This window comes from Glycine soja, chromosome 1, assembly GCF_004193775.1.
Source record: "Glycine soja cultivar W05 chromosome 1, ASM419377v2, whole genome shotgun sequence".
Classification (NCBI taxonomy): Eukaryota; Viridiplantae; Streptophyta; class Magnoliopsida; order Fabales; family Fabaceae; genus Glycine; species Glycine soja.
The window spans coordinates 46,515,856-46,535,592 of NC_041002.1; the positions used below are offsets into that span (position 1 = coordinate 46,515,856).

At 27.4% G+C, this 19,737-nt stretch overlaps 1 long non-coding RNA gene across 2 annotated transcripts; it reads right to left on the reverse strand.

The window, feature by feature from the left end:
- Nucleotides 1–9,943: 9,943 nt before the first annotated feature.
- On the reverse strand, nt 9,944–12,254 carry LOC114405317. Of its 2 annotated transcripts, XR_003665181.1 has the most exons (3): nt 11,920–12,254; nt 10,535–10,659; nt 9,944–10,116 (listed from the first exon to the last, which is right to left on the reverse strand). It is a non-coding gene; the product is annotated as an uncharacterized LOC114405317 (long non-coding RNA). The 2 variants fall into 2 exon arrangements; XR_003665180.1 differs by lacking the exon at nt 9,944–10,116 and having other exon boundaries at nt 10,250–10,659.
- Nucleotides 12,255–19,737: the final 7,483 nt, after the last annotated feature.

Consider the following 19,737-nt stretch of genomic DNA (forward strand, 5'->3'; position numbering starts at 1 on the left):
GTAAAACGGACATTAAGATTATCTTATAGATGAATTAAAAAATTTATTGACAAGTGTCAAATAAAGAAAAGGAATTTATAATGTTTTTGAATAATTTTATTATGAATAGTGTCAATTTAATTTCATGTTTGAAGCTAAAGTTTTTATATACCTATTATTCAATTTAGGATTTAAGATTGTTTCATTTTATTTTTTTTATTTGAGAGTAACTTTACATTATTGATGTATAAAATATTTATTATTTATATATTTTAAAAACTTAATATGTATTTTTTTCATTTTTTTTATTCTTATATAATCTTCCTTACAGGTTACACGTGTCTATTTTTATCAAGAAAATTTGTCTGCGTGTCTACTTTTATCAATACACACGGATAGCATTAATATCTCAACTAAATATTTAAATAAAATTACAATCACAGTTTAACTTTTTTAGTGAAAGTAATTTTATAAGAAATATATTTTAACAATGATTAATATTTTTTATATAGGTGTATATTACATACTATTGAGCAATATGGAACAATTAAGGGTGAGAATAAATAATTATCAAATAGGATAATTAATAATAATAAATATTATAATGATATTAAAAATAAAATTTTAATTGTTAAATACATAGGAAAAAATACAAAAACTTAAACACTCAATTTTTTGTATTTGAACAAGTAATTATAATAATTATAGAATAAATAAATTTTTTTCGCAACACATTCTTAAAAAAAACAAGAAACTTAAGTTTCTGATTAAGGATTAACACGTATTAATTTATAGTTGTGCATTTCATTAATAAATTTAATATATATTAACTTATTAATATTATATATAAAAGTCGTTTTAAAACACGCATTAAAAATTAATGTGATCCGTACAAGGGCACGGATACCGTGGTAGTATGTGTATATATTTGGGTGGATGGAGATTGGACCATGAAACAGTCTAATATGTGTATGATATTTCCTTGGCTTATTAAAAAAAAATGATTCTTTCTTATGTAGAGTAACATTGGACCTAATCACTTTCATAATTGATATGTATCTTAGTAGTATTAGGACTATTTTAAGCATTATAGTAACTTTGTAAGTATTGTTACTCTCCCAGTGCTACTTAGACGTACGTAGATGAAATCTCTTAATTAAAATTATCTATAATAACTTCTAGTATTATTATACATTAAAAAAAAAACCTTCTTGTATTGCATATTTGCATTTATTTATCTTTACAAGACACATAATGTTCAATGATCACCTGATTAGTTAAAAGCTATATATGCTAGCTTATGGATACTACCAATAAAGAAAAAAATATGCATGAGTTTTTACACTTTGCTTCCTAATTGTTAAAATTGACCCCACCTTCATTCATAATTTGGTGGTTATGATAGTAAATCTCCAATTTGCACGACACTTAATTAGGCCCATTATTAGACAAAAAAATCAACTAATAATTAGAACTTTCCATAAAGTTTAAATCATAATTAATTTTTCCGCGTCCTAACCTAAACTCATTGAAATGTGATGTTTATTTATATTAAACCTCTTAGCCATATTTGACCTAGTTATATAATCACGTCATGCCCTAACAATGATATATATTGATAATGAAGCTTGCCAACCTTACTTCTGAGATACACTGAAAGATCCAATTGGACAAGAACCTTAAAATATCCCCTCAAAAGACGTTACATATGGGTCAGCCTCATGGGAGTTGTCAATTTGCTTTGTTTGGACTATATATAAACAACAAATTCATCTTGTATCATATAAACTGAAAGAACAGAAACCAGCAGTGCAAATAATTTATGATCAATAATTGCCCCAAAACACACAAACTTTGGCTGAAAGTGGGATTGCATACATAGTTTCTTGGAATGTGGTTTTTTTTTCTTTGGAAGTATTGGTATCTTTTCTTTGTTAAAATACTTTTCTTTAAAATAGAAAAATCTATAAGAAAGTAATGGAAATATCTAGCTACAAGTGCCTGTGCACTGTTTAAATTTCTATCGAGAAAGGAAACTAAAATATGTCATGACTTCATGATGATCTACACCACAAATACAATTTCGCCAATCCAATTAACTAGCCAGCAATTGAACATCTAATCTTTATTTATCTGCAGAAAATTAGGAATCAAAAACACTATCAAAATATTTATAATAATTTACACATTTTATTCAATTAATTAAATTAAATCTTCTTGATATTGAACATCTAATCTAAATACAGTTGCTAGATTATACTTTTTATTGAAAAAAATTACAGTTCTTTTTATTATTGCGCATCAATAGATTATTAATTATATACATTATTTTTCAAAAGATAATATTATAATTAAAACCTCAAAATATTTTATTAAAAAATTTAAAGATGTCGATTTGCATGTTATTTGTGATTAAAATTTATAAAATGTATATTAAATTTGTAATTTTTTAATTGAAAACAGTATGTAAATAGTTTTATGAAATATTGAAACTTATAATACTAAAAAAACTGTGACCAATTAATATAAAATATAATACTCCAAAAGAAATGAGAAAAAATATGGCGTGTCATGAAAATCAGATTCTCTAAAGGTCCTTTTTAAAGCAAATTTTTACAACTACTATTATATATCCTCGCGTCTTTTATTGGTTTCTTTCGAAACCAACTTTTTAGAAATGCATTTTGTCATGACATGCATCATTTTTTAAGAAAATAATAGTATTTTTACATGCTTCTACAAAACGAGAGTGTAGCTAGGCAGACAATGTTTCGTTAATTATGAGGTCAATGACCCACGAACGATGGAAACTTGTTCCGAATCATAACAAGAAATCTACATACCCTTGATAAATGAGGAGGAAAATACGTTGAGAATGAAGAAAATGAATAGAATGAAAGAGACAATGGAAATTGATGGTGGGTTGACCTAATTAGCTAGATTGATCTTCCACATTACAAAAAGAAAATAATAAAATAATAAAATGATGCGATCATATATATGATCAGAAGAAGATTGGATAAAAAGAAGCGAATTCCTAAATTGGAGAGTAGCTAAGTGGAGCCAAAGCTCCACCCAATATGTATGTATCTTAGAAAGAGACTTGTGCATAACGAGAGGGAGAGACCAATTGCACATCATTTTTGTTATTGGAGAACCTACACTTATGGGACGTTTGATATTAATATCAGTGCTTGCTTTTTGTGTGTGTATGTGCGTGTTATAGGATAAAACAAAATGTGTGGGTTGCGAAGAATGCGTTGTTTCTAAGCTGACTAGGAAGAAAAAGAGAGGCAGAGAGAGACTAGGAACAAATATTAATTGACACATTTTTTAAAAATAAATAAATAAATTGGAGGATATATGGTTGGCAAGCATCTACAAAAGGTGGGGAAAAAGAGATGGAGGGGTAAAAAGATTATCTACAAAAGGTGGGGAAAAAGAGATTGAGGGGTAAAAAGATTGTCTGGTGACAAAAAAATGCAACTTTTTAAACACACGCACACCCATGTATCCCATCTCTCTTCACCCACACCATTTTCAACCTCAAACTTTTTGGCTTTCTTTTCTTACTTTTGCAATGCTATTTGCCTTGGATGCTCACTTGGCGTTTTGGGGGATTTTAGCTTGAGTTTTGTTTGCATAGTCTTTGGGGGCATATGGGTTTAATATTCAAAAGTTATCATCACTACAGAGAAATATCTTTGTTAGTTGTAAAAAAAATATAATGGAAATATAATTGCAACTATATTTTCTTGTTCCTTATTTTACTTGTTAATTTACCTGCTACCATTAAGGTTTAAATTGATGTGTTGCTTGGTGACTTTCATATTTAACATTTCAATATCTAGTTTAAAAGAATATATATATATATATATATATATATATATATATATATATATATATATATATATATATATATATATATATATATATATATATATACTAATAGATGTGATAATTAAGTGACATGAAAAAGAAAGAGAAATAAGAAGGGAATGAAATAGAAGAAAATAAGTGAGTAAATGTTTATAATTTTTTTAGTATATCCAACCAAAGGCATATACGTATCCTTCTCATCATGACCCATATTCCCTTAGGCTTATGGAATTAGACTCCAAGTTTGGTTCCATTGTCATGGTAGATCATCCAAAGTAGATTCCCAAACCAAGGGATGCTTCTAATATCATTTAATTAAAGGAGAAGAATACGTTATTTCCTAATTTCATATGTTGGTAAAAGGTTCATTAAAATTCTTCAACAATGGAGTCATGAGGATCTATTTCATATAGCTAATTGAGAGCTAAATATAGATTCTTGGTTAATATAGTGATAGTAATTCTTAATATATCAAAGGAAGAACACTTTTACAAAACTCGAAAGCAATTTAACCTATAATAACTCGGTCGAAAAGGTCATATATCACGCATTATCACAATTCTTGAAGTATGGGTTTTGCTTAGGGTTCCATAAGCTTTCCATTGTTTTTTGTTACATCTGGAAGATATAAGAAGGTATGTTGTGATTGTGGCAATTAATTTTGAAGATAATTTCCAAACGAAGCTTTATTTTGTGCCAACTCCACTCTATTAAAAAAATATAAATGTTTTGGTGGACAAAAATCTATAAACTTTGAGACAATAAAAGGCTGCCAACTGTGTGAAACTTCATAGCATATCTAATTTGTTCTTAATAACAACTGAATCCCACAGTCCTAGGAGGTGGCTTCTTCCAGACAAAAGGTGCTAACTAGAATTCCTTAATGGAAAGGTGTTTATCATTATACTTTTTAAAGGGAGGGCAATTTTGCAGGACTTGCAAAATAAATAAATTAAATAGATAAAACAATGACACTTACGTTTATGTGGCCTTCCATATCTAGAAGATGCCTTGGACGGTTCTCTCTTTCCCTTATGATGAGAATCTGCTTTCAATGAGTGAGGTGACTAAAGGCATGAATGGCAGGACGGTCTTTGCATGAGGCCATTGAGTTTTGGTTGTGTGAAAATAATAGATGATGGCCTCTTTTGCTTTCATTTGTTAATTTATGCTCTTTCCCTTTCTCCTAATGTGGCCAAAAGGTACACCCAAAAGGCCACACTGTGTATTTAGAAGATAATAACATTCTCACTATGGCTAGGCCATTTACCAATCTAGCTCACCTTGCATCATGCATCTATCACTCGTACTTAGGGCTCCGTAATTTGGTAGAAAAATGATATTCATCCTCCCATTAGGGTACATTGGCTTAGGAAGAAAAAGTGGAGGGAAAAAAATGAAAGGAAAGGAGAAATAAAGAATGGGACGATTTCTTTAGGTTATTTGATAAGAGAGAAAATGAAAAAAAAAAAAAATCTTCTTGTTTAGTTGTGTATAAAGGAAAAGGAAAAAAATGTAATATATAACAATATAAATACTCCAAAGAAGAAAAGAGGTGTGACATAAGTAAAACTATTTTTGTCTTTATATACCTAAATAAATCTTTAATATTTCTTTGTTGTCCAAAATAAATTTTTAACAAAAAGAAATGTGATATAAACAAATTATTTTCAAGTGGAACACCTATATATTATATGTAGAGAGTTTTATGGTGCTTCCAATAATTGATACCGTTAATTTTTTAACCAATCAAATTGAATGTTAGTTTTTATTAATTATTATTTTTATTTTAAATTAGTCCTTGATTATTATTTTTAAAATTTAAGCATTGTAACTTTTTTAAATTAAAAAATATAATTAAATATAACTTTAGAAGTTTGAACCCTAAAATCTTTTTAGTTACTTTCAACACTTTTATAAATAAATCTTTTGGGATTTAGGGTTTAAAAATTTCTTATTATTATTTCTTAAGCATAGGTTTTATAAAAGTGTTGAAAGTAATTAGCTTAAAAGATTTTTGAATTTAGACTTTTAAAGTTATCTTTAATCAAATTTTCTAATGTAAAAAAGTTACAATTTTAAAATTTTAAAAAATAATAATCAAGAAGTAATTTATAAAAACAAAAAAAATAATTAATAAAAAGATAGCATATATTTTGATTAATTAAAAAAAGGTAACAGTATTAAAATCCCCCAAATTATTAGGGGTAGCATAGAAACTCTTATATATAAACTTTCAAAAAAAAATTCGTGTTTTATGCGCTTCCAAATGGGAAAAGGAATGTCAACTATCATGTTTTTCTTCCTTCCTCGATCATTCCATCCATTCTACAAACGCAAAAAATTAAGGGTGGGAGAGAGATAAGAGGAGAATAGAAAAATGAAAAACAAGTACTATGAAAATATATCAATATTATTGTTAAATTATTAATTGGGATGAGTTACCATAACGTTGGACCATGATCCATAAGGCTATTGCTCAGTTAAAGTTACCCAAGGCAAAATTATTCATATGTTGTGTGGGTTCAAATTTGTGGGGGGCAAAAGCTCCACTTCTTTACGAAAAGCACATTGGTTAACTGAAAATGACATTAGCAGAATGAAATTCCATTTATTCCATTTGTTCCTAAACCATATTCCTTGCTTCTTCAAATGCAATTCTTGGAGAGTATCTTACAATACTTGTAAACCACAGTCGTCAACATTATGTGGACATTGTTGACGACTAAGCATTTGATAGGACATGAATTTATATATCTATGTGATCAATGGCAGAAATTATGAAATTAAAATAGATACAACATAATGCAACAAAAATAATTATGAGCAATTATCTTCTTTAATAATCAAGCTAATATGGTATTTTATTTTGTGGTCAATATGGTTGCATAGAAACCAAATTATCATCTCCAATACTCAAACTGGTACACTAATGGTTATGTAATTGATCAATATCAGACATTGCATATGGATGAAAAGAGAAAACAGAACATTAATTTGTTTCCTTCATAGTTCATACTTCAATTATCTTCTTTATTTTTATCTTTTGCATGTGTTTATTTATCTTCTTAATCTTATGTAACATAATAAAATTATAATTATTTATGTAAATCGATAAGTGTATTATTTATACTTTAATTAATACATTTTTGTCCTTTAATAAAACAAAAAAAAAGACAGAAATGTGTAGGTAATTTTAAATGTTCAGTTCTCAACGTGTGATTGTGGTATGAGCTGAGAATTGTAGATAACTACGAAAAACATTTCTAAAATGTTTTGATTTGGTATCTAATTTGAAATTTTATTTTATTTTCATAGAAGTAATCTCATTAAAGGGGATGGGAGTTTTCTTCTCACTTAGGCTGATTTTTAAATTGTAGAATCAGTTCTATTTCGTTAAAATATCTTGCTATCTACTTATTGAAGTCAATCCGAGGAAATTATATTGGAAACTTAACATCCTATTATTGATAAGTTCAGAAATAGACTTTGTACTTAAAAGATCAGACAATTTTACATTAGGTGGTTGGTATGTTTAATTAATATCCAATTTTGCCCAACGTGCCAAATTATTACTTTTCTTTTACAAATGCCCCTAAAAGTGTACTAAATTGGGAAGGGATTCAGAAAAGAAAAAGGTCTGTTGGATGAAGTGGGATATAGTGTGTACTCCAAACCTTGAGTTGTTCAATTTAAGCCTTTCAGGAAATGGACTTAATGGTGAAAATTCTTTATGGTGCAAAATTTTAATTAATGCATACCAAAATTTTAATGCTCTGAATTCTAATATCAAATCCAATTCATAGGGTGATTCTCTTGTGTGCTTGATCTTCCTTTGAGGCTAAATATCGAGTCTTGACTTCTACATGTGAGATGCAACGGCTCCACTACTTGTTGCATGATTTCCATGCATTTACTTGTGACATATATAAAATATGTGAGTGATAACTATATTTCTTGTAGTTAATTCAGTATTCATGAACAAAACAATTGAAGATATATAGATTGTCTCATTGTTAGAGAAAATTGTTCGGCTGGTCCCTTGAAATTACTCCCTATACATGCTTATATATATTTTTTATCAAATAACTTCATCCTTCTACGTTAATTTCAGAGTTTTGTATCCTAACTTAGAGTTAGAATGATAGAAATTGCCATCTTATGTCCTGTTTGGACAGTAAGCTTCTGCAGATGTACTTTTAAGCTAACGAAATATGAAAAAAAAAATCATATTAAGTTTTTTCAAGAATTAATATCATCTTTAGTATGAGAAAGCTTTTACGAATTATTTTATGAATAAACTAATTTAGTTTATAAAAAAAATTCTTTTTTTATTTTTTTAGAAATATTTCTACATAAGTTTATGCAAACATGCCGTATTGCTTGAGAGGTAAGAGGTTTGTGTAACCATTTAGTTGTAATTGCCATCTGTCAATTATCTCACAGGCTTCTCATATCTGAAATGTATATACATTCCTGTAATCAATCTCCAAACTAAGTGAATCAGTTACAGTTTTAATTCTCACCCTTATTTTGGATTTATGTCAAATTTAAAATATAAATTTATTCTCAACCTGTGTCGTGTTAATTAGAACCATTGAACCAAAATTATAATAGTATACTAACATTATTAAATTATTCAACGCTTAGCTTCCTAATTTTAGTCAACTGGAAAGCCGATTCACTATCATATAGATGTTGACCCTTCGAGCCTTATCTTGGCAACCCCTGTGGATTTGACAACTGAACTATGACAGTGCGTCATGTCCAGTTGTTTATCATTTGTATTCTTACCAACCTCATTCAACATGAAAATAATTTTATATGTAATATAATATATATAACATTTTTATTTATAATTTTATATTTTTAAAAATGTTCTCTAAAATTACAAAAAAAAAAATTATTAGTTTATTTTATGTTTAAAAACATTTTTTTTCTCAAACTCTGGGTGTATAGAACTTGAAGTTCTCAAGATGGAACATGATAACCATTCATTCTAATTTTCCTCAAGAAAAAATTCATTCTATTTTGAGATGAAAAAAAACTTTTATAATAGAATTAATACGTAGTTATCTCTTAAATGTTACTTACGTACGTTCCAAATTCTACTCATAAAAATATTAAATAAAGTCTACTTCAACTATTTTTAATGCATCAAAAGAAATTGATTTTATCATTATAAATTACTGGGAGATTTTTTTAATTTAACCGATAATTTAAAATATATAATTATATTAAATACTTAAAAAATATTTTATCATATATAATAGTATTATCCAACTTTAAGTAGGATTACTTTTGGGATTACTTTTTCTAAAAGATACTTATAGTCTAAAATAATATTTTTTATTATAACCTAAAAAATGATCTCAATCAAAAAAGAAGAATAATACGTGAGGCCCCCAATAGTCTTCCCAGAAAATTTTAACCGTCTATGCTTATTTTATATTCGTGTACCATGCTGCAAATGTATAATTTTTCATAAAAACTAACTTTACAAATATAATTTAAAAACAATGAATACTCACACTCAATCATTACAAGAATATTGGTTATTACCGTGAGCTAAAGGTCCACTGTAATAACGAAAACTCACGGTAATGGATGCCTAAACTAACAGTGGGTTAGAAGTTCCTCTGTAAAATCTGTCAGTAAATTTTATCGACAAACTTGAAAAAGCCTTCTATAATATAATGGGCAGCCCACTGTAACTTTAGGGTAATATAATAGATTTAGTCATTAATAATTCAACCGTCGATGATACAGATAACTTAACCGTTGGTAATTTAAGTAAAAAATAGAATATATAAACAATTATAGTTAGTTAAGTTGTTTGTACTAAGGGTAGATAAAACTCACTGTAATACAGACCGTTTAATCCATTATAATTATCTATTTTTTACAAAAAAAATTATTTATGAAATTACCCTTACTTGGATATATTAATTAATTTCATGCACAAATAATTTTAAATTAATATTTGTTTATACACAAAATTAATCCACAATACAAAGTATTTCATTTTCCTAGCTTAAGCCATTCAAAACATAATATAATTCATACAACCATGAGTTAAGCAACAAATAGAAATGAAAACTGCATAGAAGTACTAAGTCATAATACAAATCCATAAAAACACTACATAATACAAATCCATAAGTTTTTATTTGACTCTAATGAGGCTTTGATGACTGGTGCATCCCAAGCTCCATATATCAATAGGAAGACTAGCTATATCCATTTATTCATTACAACCTAAGAAAACAAACAAGATACATTACAACTTACCAAGCACACTCCAATTTTTAACATGACATAGTAATAACCATAACTGATAAATCATAATTGAACAAGATCTAAACAATTCTATTTTTGAAACAGAAACAAAAAACAAAAAACTTGGCTAAATTTAGAAGAAAAAAAATTTACACTACACAACTTGAGACTTTCAAGAGAAGGATACAAAATTGATAACTAGGTTCCATTTCACACATTGCATCTCATTACCAAACTCTATCTTAAGTCTATCAAAACATGTATGCCACAAGGATACAACACTCTATATTATATAAGCATTCATTAATCACAGAATAAAAGAGGAATTAAAGCTAACGATATATGTCATTTACACTATATAAGAAAAACCCATAGTGATTAACAATTATTAACACACCAGAAATCCCATTATGATATCCCCTAGTAGATCGGTGTGCAAGCGTGCCATAAGACTTCTCATCAGCATAACCAATCCTTCCGCCCGCTCGCCATTCATAACCACTAGAATAATCATAGCCAAACCTATTTTAATCACATTCAAATAATAAAGTATATTAATTAAAAAATTATCAGCATAATATGTGTGATAAATAGCCTAGGGTGATAAGGATGTAAATCAACAAAGTTCAAATGTGAGAGAAGAAAATCCTTCTAATGTATTTCCTATAAACCATTTGAATAATCACATGATAGCATGAATATAAAATCATGTCACTTAGTTAAAATATAATCATTCATCTTTGAGTAGCCATGCTACAATTAATGGAATTTGTAAGAAAACAGAAAATAAATAAGTTTGAAAGAACACAACTCCAAAAATAAGTTTGGAATAACAAAACAGAAAAACCCCTAACATCAAGCCATGGGAAAAGAAAAAGCAACAACAATAAATCATAAGAATTAATGCAAGCAATATTTTTCAACCTCGACCCTAAACAACCTCGACCCTAAACAGCAATATTTTTCAACCTCGACCCTAAACAACAATATTTTTCAGGAATCATGATAGAGCAACTATTGTATTAAAGTACATGAGAAACGTGGAAATAGAAAATTATTAGTTCAAGCGATTCGTTGACATGGTTCCGTAGATTGTTTGACCATCTAGATTTGGATTTTATTACCCTTAACCTTGGAAATAAATAAATAAAAAGTCAAATGATTAAACAATATTGAATGATAGCACCAATTAAGTTCAAGGTATTGGTATGTGAAGTACAATTCTGAAATTTTAAGGGTAAAGAACACAATATCCAATATATGGCACAAATCACTTCAACGTTTTCAAATGCCTTGAAACAAATACTTGATAAAGAACATGAGTGAGAAATTGAAATTATTGGCTTGTTATACGAACAAAAATAGGTTCTAATGAGGTACTTGACAACTTTGGAAAACATGAAAGTTTCAATGATTCAAGAGGAGCCAAACATATCTAAGATAAAAATATACATGTGTTCTAGTGCGAGCTATTCCATCCCACTTGTTATATGTACACTTGTTATTGTAAGACCAATCACAAAAATCCATCCTACAACTAACAAATTTAGTTATGTTATTGGTTCCAGAAACATGGAATGACACATAAAAGAGAAGGAATTAACCAGTAGCCGACTACAAAAAATGCATATCCACTCATGTGATAATATATCATTGTTCTGCAGCATAACTTCCTTAAATCCTACACTAACATACATGAACTAATTCCAACTATTACAAACAAAAATTCCATAAATCATACATAACAAATCATCAAAACTAAGGTAAAAGCTCGAGTCACACCCATCATTGGTTCATATCCCCCACCACGGGGGCTGCCTCTATGGAATCGCTTGTACTACGGAGGTGACCAGCGCGGCAATGACAAGGGAGAGTAGCGGCTAGGGTTGTGGCAACGCTTGAAGTCCCTATCACAGTCACAATAATCACAACTGTGATTGGGGTGGAGATCGAAATCGCAGTTATCCCCGCGGTTCAAACGACACAACATAGGAGGGAGAGGTGGTGGCTGAAGGCGAGTGGTGGAGGAGGAGGTGGAAGAAGAAGAGAAAGTAGGATGAGTGTGCGACGATGACTAAGAGAGGGAGTGAAATTTTAGGTTTTAGGTTTGTTAAATTAAAAACAAATTACAATGAGTTTTACCTACTATAATCTTTATTTCAATTATAATGGGTTTTACCCACTATAACTTTTCTAAATCTACAAATATAATTATTTTTAAATCAAGTACGTATCGTGATAAAATACACTGCAATTGCAATTATCGATGGTTAAGTTGTCCACTAATTATAGTGGGTTTAACCCACTCTACTCACTTTTTTTATTATAGTGGGGCCTTAGAGGTGGTAAAGTCCACTGTAAGTTTATCGACGGCAATACCCACTGTAATGTATCTTTTTTACATATGGATTTGTAGCCACTATAATAAATCCATTGTAATAGAGGAAATTCTTATAGTAAATGCAACGCTCCATCATAAGCATGCACGCACGTGGGTCAATCGAAGATTGTTTCAATTTAATCTAAATCTCGTGTTCGAATCTTAGAAATATACAACTGTGTTGTATACTTAAAGGAAAAACTTTTTATGGTCTAAAAAAAACACTCGATACAACACAAGCCTTGTTAATTATGCAGCAAATGTTTTTAATACAACACAAGCCTTGTTAATTATGCAGCATATGTTTTTACTTTAGAAAAAAAATAAAGAGCAAATAAACGTATAAAGAAAGCACTAGGTTGGAGTGTGGTCCTCTCCATTTTCTTATCTTGTACGACAGTGGTGCCGTCACGAGATCACCGCCATGGATGACAACGATCGATGATTATTTGCAACATGCTTTCAGTTTCGGAAGCACGTACCGCACTAAAACTTGAATAATTAATATTATTGATTTTTATTCTGTTTTTATCACTTATGTAAAATTAATGTACTAAGATAATATAAACTACAAGATGCTAGTGTACATTGTTCCCAACACAAATACTATTTCATGCATTAAAAATCAATGATATAAATAAAAATATGTTTTCTAAGAATATAATGTTGTTCCTGGGCAAGCAACAATGATTATAGAACTTGGATCTATTCGCAGAATTTGATTGAAAAATCATTGAATCAGTCATGTTACGAACTGGTGTAGATGATGCGGTAAAAAATCAAAGGAGTAAAAAGTTAACAAATAATAATAAAAACAAATCTTTTTTCTGAAAAAAAAACATCTTATTTATTATTTAAGTCTGTATAATAATTTAATGACCTCTCTATTTGTGAGACGTCAAAGTCTCTGTTGTCCATGGAGGTGACGTGTTTGGGCTTCTTTCTTTCTTAAAATATTTAAGAAAATAGTTACAAAATAAATTAAGATAGATAGTTATTTTTATCTCTAAATCTATAAATCGTTGATAAATTCGTTTTGGAAAAATTAAAATTTAAAATTTAATTCAAGTATAAAAAATGCAATAAAATTATCTTATCGTTTCATTTGTTACCATTAATAAAATATCCTACATAATACAAAGGGACGAATTTATCACATTGGTAACGTGGTTATTTTGAATAAATAGGACAAAAATGTTAATAAGTTATCATTATTAAACCTAAATATCAGTATTTTTATTGAATGAAAATGTCAGTATGGACAAAAAGGTCATTAAATTATCATTATTGAATCAAAATGTCAGCAATTTTTCATTGTATTAAAATATCAATAATTTTTTTATTAGACATAAATGTCAATAATTTTTTGTTAGACCTAAATATCAATATGTTTCTTTTAGACTAATTTGTTGGACGAAAATTATTATTATCATTCTTTGTTATAACTCAAAAGGTGTGACTCATTTAACTTGAATTTGTGAAACTAATATGATATACACTTAACAAATTTGGGAAGGAATAAAAAATCTTAATTGTGACTATATTTTAAATGAGATTGTAAGGTTATTTTTTAAGGAAGAAACTATACTTGTGCATAAAAAATTTGCCAAAAAAATAGGAAAAAAAACAAATAATTTTCACAAATTTACGTTTATTATCATTTAGAATGCTCATTTATTTCAAGTAAACTAAATTGATAATTAAAAAATTGCAAAATTTAAAGATGAATTTAATATATAATTACTTTATAAATTTATTTCATCTTAATTTTATTATACTTTCATTTGGAATAATATATATATATATATATATATATATATATATATATATTGTTTTATTAAAAAATAATGTTTTTTTATAGATATTTAGTTTTAATATTTGCACATGTATAATTTGTTTCAAAATTTGCAATAATATAAAATATCTAAAGAAAAGTATTCGATGACGATAATTAGAATTTTATTAGAAGGAGTCTCTTATTTAATGTTTAATATTGAATCGTATTTTTTTAATTTTTTTAATGTTTATATAATCATATTAATATATTTGTTTTGCTAATAAACATTTGAGGTCTAATAAATTAGTCTAATAGAAATATACTGATATTTAAGTTCAACAATAAATGACCGACATTTATGTTTAATAAAAAATTACTGACATTTTGATATAATAGAAAATTATTGACATTTTGATTCAATAATAATAATTTATTAACATTTTTGTCCAATAGAAACATACTAACATTTTCTTCTAAAAACAATTACTAACATTTTCGTCCAAAAAATTATTGATATTTTTGTCTAACAAAAAAATATTGACATTTAGGTCCAATAATGATAACTTATTGACATTTTCGTTCAATTTATTTGGTACGATCACGTTGTCAATTATTTTTGTAACAAATTCGTTCCTATGTGCTAGATAGACTATTTTATTGACAATAATAAATGAAAGTTAACAATAGAATAAATTTATTACATTTAAAATTTTAATATTTTAAAAATAAATTTATTAATAATTTATACATTGAAAAATAAAAATAATTATTTATCCATTAAATTAGAAGTAGCAGCCAAACATCTACCTCATGCAACTTGACATCAATCATTAAATATATTATGATGAAAGCGCGGTTATGAGAAAGGCTTCTCCTACGCCACAGAAAGAGGATATTAAACTATTTTCATGTGGGCCCCATCCATACTAGGCCCATGTGCGTTCACTACGGCAATGCATTAAAATATCATTCCTATACAATTTGGAGTTCAATGCATTACAGGAATTGGCATGCCCAAATATATAAAACGACACCCAAAGATTAACATTTTAAAATTGATTATAAGTTAAAAATTGATTTTAGATAAACTTATAAGTTATTAGATAAACTTTTACTTTTCTGATGTTGTATAAAATTTTAAAATTAATTCTGGATCTTGATTTAATTTTAAATTAAAGTAATTTTAAGTAATTTTTATATTAGATTAGAAACTTTTTTATTAAATTTTACTTTTAATTTGATTCTAAAATAAAAATATCCAAACATAAATCATTTCACTTTAAAATTAATTTTATAAAATTAATATTATTAAAAATCAATTTTATTTAAGGTTGATCCAATCACGTCCTAAGACTACGAGGCTTGAGTATTTTTGCCAAACTAACACTGAAATATCGTTAACAAACAAAGCTAACACTAAAATATCTAGGCATATAAAAATAATGATAAGAAAGTTAATTTCTTCTTCCACGTCTAACAGAAAATACATTACTTCATTTTGAAGTTAACTATTTGATAAAAAAAATTAGAATAGAGAAGCAATGCAAATTATCTAAGAGAGGATGTGAGAGTTGCTGTCCAATAATAAATATTATTATCATTATTATTGTAATTATTAAAGTAACTGTGATATAGTAGCCTACATGCATGACGATTAAGCTTAGAGTTCAATTATCCATTTCAAGATTGGTTAAGATCTATGGATTAGGTCATAATGAAAATTTTGCCCAAAAAAATCTTCCAAATTATATCCCCCGGCAGCACTAATTAGTTAAATGAATGGAGAAACTGAAAAATATCTAACACTTGAAAAATTAAACATGTTTAGAAGCATATTCATTTTAATTAGACTTGATATTGTCCCAAGCCATGCCCTAGTATCTAGAATTATTTTTAATCTGCTAAGATTTCCACAGTGGCAAAATACCATCATTCATATGATTTCTTTGATAAGATCATCTTGGGAGTTTGGAAAAATCAAAAGCAATGTTAATATACCACAGTAATTATCATGGACCATGTTTCCAAACATAGAAAGGCATGCAAACGAATCAAAGCGGGTGTAAGCGGGTCGATTTGGATTGAATCACAGAGCGAGTATAAGCGGGTTAATTTGGATTGAATTTGATTAAATGTGTGATTAATAAAATTTGAATGAGTTAGTTTGGATCGTTTTCTATGGGGGAAAAATGAAATCCAACCCAAATAAACTCATTTGTAAACAGTTTGGGTTGTGTTAAATCAACGGGTCAAAACGTTTAATATGTATGTTCTTTTTTAAAATGCAATATTTTTTATATGCTAAATTTTAAATGAAATAGACACAATTGTTTCTTGTTAGATTGTTTATTAAAAAGAAAATCTTGTAATGTTGTTACTGCCCATTCCACTGACTCTTATGTGTATATCTATCTATCTATCTATCTATTCATGGGAGATGAAAAATTAAGCATATCATATTTAAGATAAAGAGTTTCAATAAACATGGTGAGTATGAATTTTAAACACTTTTTTCTACCAAACCAGTAAGACATTATGAGACCTATTTTTTGTAAACAGATTTGAAATATATGTAGAAGTTAATCTGAAGTGACTTCAATCAATAAAACATTTATGATTTTGATTTTGATCCTGAAGATTAAGGATGCATTGATGCTTATTTAATTTAGGTCGATAAGTTTAGGTGATAAAAAATAATAGTATTTGATTTTTTTAAAAAATTTAAATATATATTATATATTCTATATATTATTAATAATAATTATTTAATACAAATTAATGGGTCATTAGGTTGGGTTAGCAAATTCATATATTATAATTTGCAAAACTCACTAGGTTTGATTAGTTCAATTTGAGTATGATCCAAATATAAAAAATTATTCAATTCAAATTATTTAAATTGATTTAGGTGAACTTGAGAATGACACGTATCAGCTTATACTCCTAGAAGCACAATAGCGTTAGAACAATGTCCATTTTGTTCAGAGACAAGCGGGTCAAACGTGTAAACATTTGACGAGTTTTTGTCTAACTTATATGCAAAATGGGTTGGGATCAGAGAATAGATTAGCTGGATTTTCTACTGTACGTGTTGCATTGTACTTTTGGCTTTACTCAATATCTTCGAATAAGAGGTTCGCGCATAGGAAAAAAAAGTTAAAGAAGGGATGGATGATTCTATGACATCATTGACATGTCTTTGCATGGTCTTGTTTATATTAGGGAACACGCATATTGGATATTTCTAGAGCTCAAAGCAAACCCAAGAGTTTAATTGAGCTACGATTAGATCGGTTTAAAAGAATCCATATTCAATTCATGCTCAAAATTTAAACTTTATTCCCTACATTTCATTGAGTGGCTTTAGGTTGTAGACTTGATGCGTGTCATGGGCTATATAGCAAGTTGGCAAAAAATGTCCAGATTCAGTTTAGGCTTTTATAATGAGGCTCAAGCGTAATGAAAGTTTGATTATTGCAAACTTTTGTAGGCCAAACTCAATAAGGACATGATTGGAATGGGGTAATTGGGTTCTATATTTATTCATGCTTAAAACTTAAATTGAAGTTCTATATTTCATCTAGAAGGTTCAAGTTGGGTCAATCATGATTTTGAAGTAGGTTGAGTCACAATGACAAAAATTCAATTTGAGCTTTTAAAATGAGACTCAAATTCAAGGAAATCCTAGTTCACATAGACTTTTGGGGGATTAACCCTAGATCATACCACGGTTGAAAAGAGTTAAAATGACTCAAATTTAATTCATTGTCAAAATTAAAAACCCACACCCTTATTTTCAAAAGCATATTTGTGTTAGCTTGTTAAGCAAGTTAGACCAACCTATTATTTCACCTCTAATGAATAATGAATAAGGTAGTGGAGAAAGACTGAATGATAGGCAGAGAAAAGTGGAGGAAAGTCTTAATAATATTTCATTTTGTCAATCAATACATTAACATTATAAAATCAGAAAGGAAAATAATTTTAGGAATATACTTCAAATAGTAACGACAATAAAATTGAAGTAGGAATGAAAAATAAATAAATATTATTTATTACATAATTAATTACTAACGCAGTACTTTGTAACAAACATAACATGAGACACAATGTTCCAACATATTATTGTCACCCTCCCACATTCAATTATCAAACCCACCCTATATAATACCGGTATCGATGAGCATCCTCATGGTTATGAGAATATAGAGCAAAATAGTAACATTGTGACAAAGAGATATATACTATTGAGGTTGAACAGATTTAGTTTAGTGTCCTGTATGTCTTAAATGGGTCAAGAGTATTAAATTCATATTTTATAATTTATAGGAGTATGTTTTATATTATTTTGAATTTGTAATATATTAATAATTATTTAGTTTAAATATTTTAATGCATGGAATTATGATAAAAGATTAATAACATTTATATTTGATATTAATTTTTTATCATGACTCCATGCATTAAAATAATTGAAAAGTCTAAAAATTGCGAATTCTTATATTGATATTATATAAATATGTCATTTATATTTTATATTTATTGTTTCTTGTCATGGAATAAAATTATAAAACGTAAATAAAAAATAAACATTACATTAGAGAGGAAGAAGATAAAAAATAAAGCTATAAAAATATAAACGATATACATTATAACAATATTGATTACATTAATTAATTTTATATCTACATTATATTATTACCCTAGAAATAAAATCTTCATTTTTAATAAATAATAAATATATTTTAGAGAAAAAAAATGAACATGGAGGTAATGTTCAATTTAAAATCTAAAAAATAGGGTTATATTTTTTGTATAGTATAATTCTATTTCTACCATTCTATTTCTTTTATGAAATTCCTTTTTTAACCTGTCGTATCAATATGAATTGTAAAAAAAGTGTTAAAAAGTAAATATGAAATTTTATTTATTGGAAAAAATAAAAACATTTAAGTAATAATAATATTTATAAGCTTAACTTAAAAGAAAATGAAAATGAAATAAAATAAAAAAAGGTATTTAAAAAATAGAAATACTTTTAATAAAGAAAATAAGGTATATAATACATTTTTATTTTAATTTTTCATATTTTACTCTTATTCGAAGACTCAATTATGTTTTTCATTGCATTGTCTTTCTTATCATACATCAATATAAGATTCATCTTTATGTTGTATCACATAATCATTCATGTTAGATAATATCTTAACACTTGACAATTAATAGTTTTTACTACATAACTCAATTCACAATTCAAAATATTAAATAAGAAATATAGAAATCAAACTAGTAAAAAAATATGATGATACATTTTCCAAATGTCCATATATGTTAATACCTATTAGACAAAAAAAAACAATCAAATGCCTAATAAATAAAAAAACAAATATAAATTATAAAATATTAAAACTTTTCACAAATAGAAAAGCAATGAAAAAGAAAG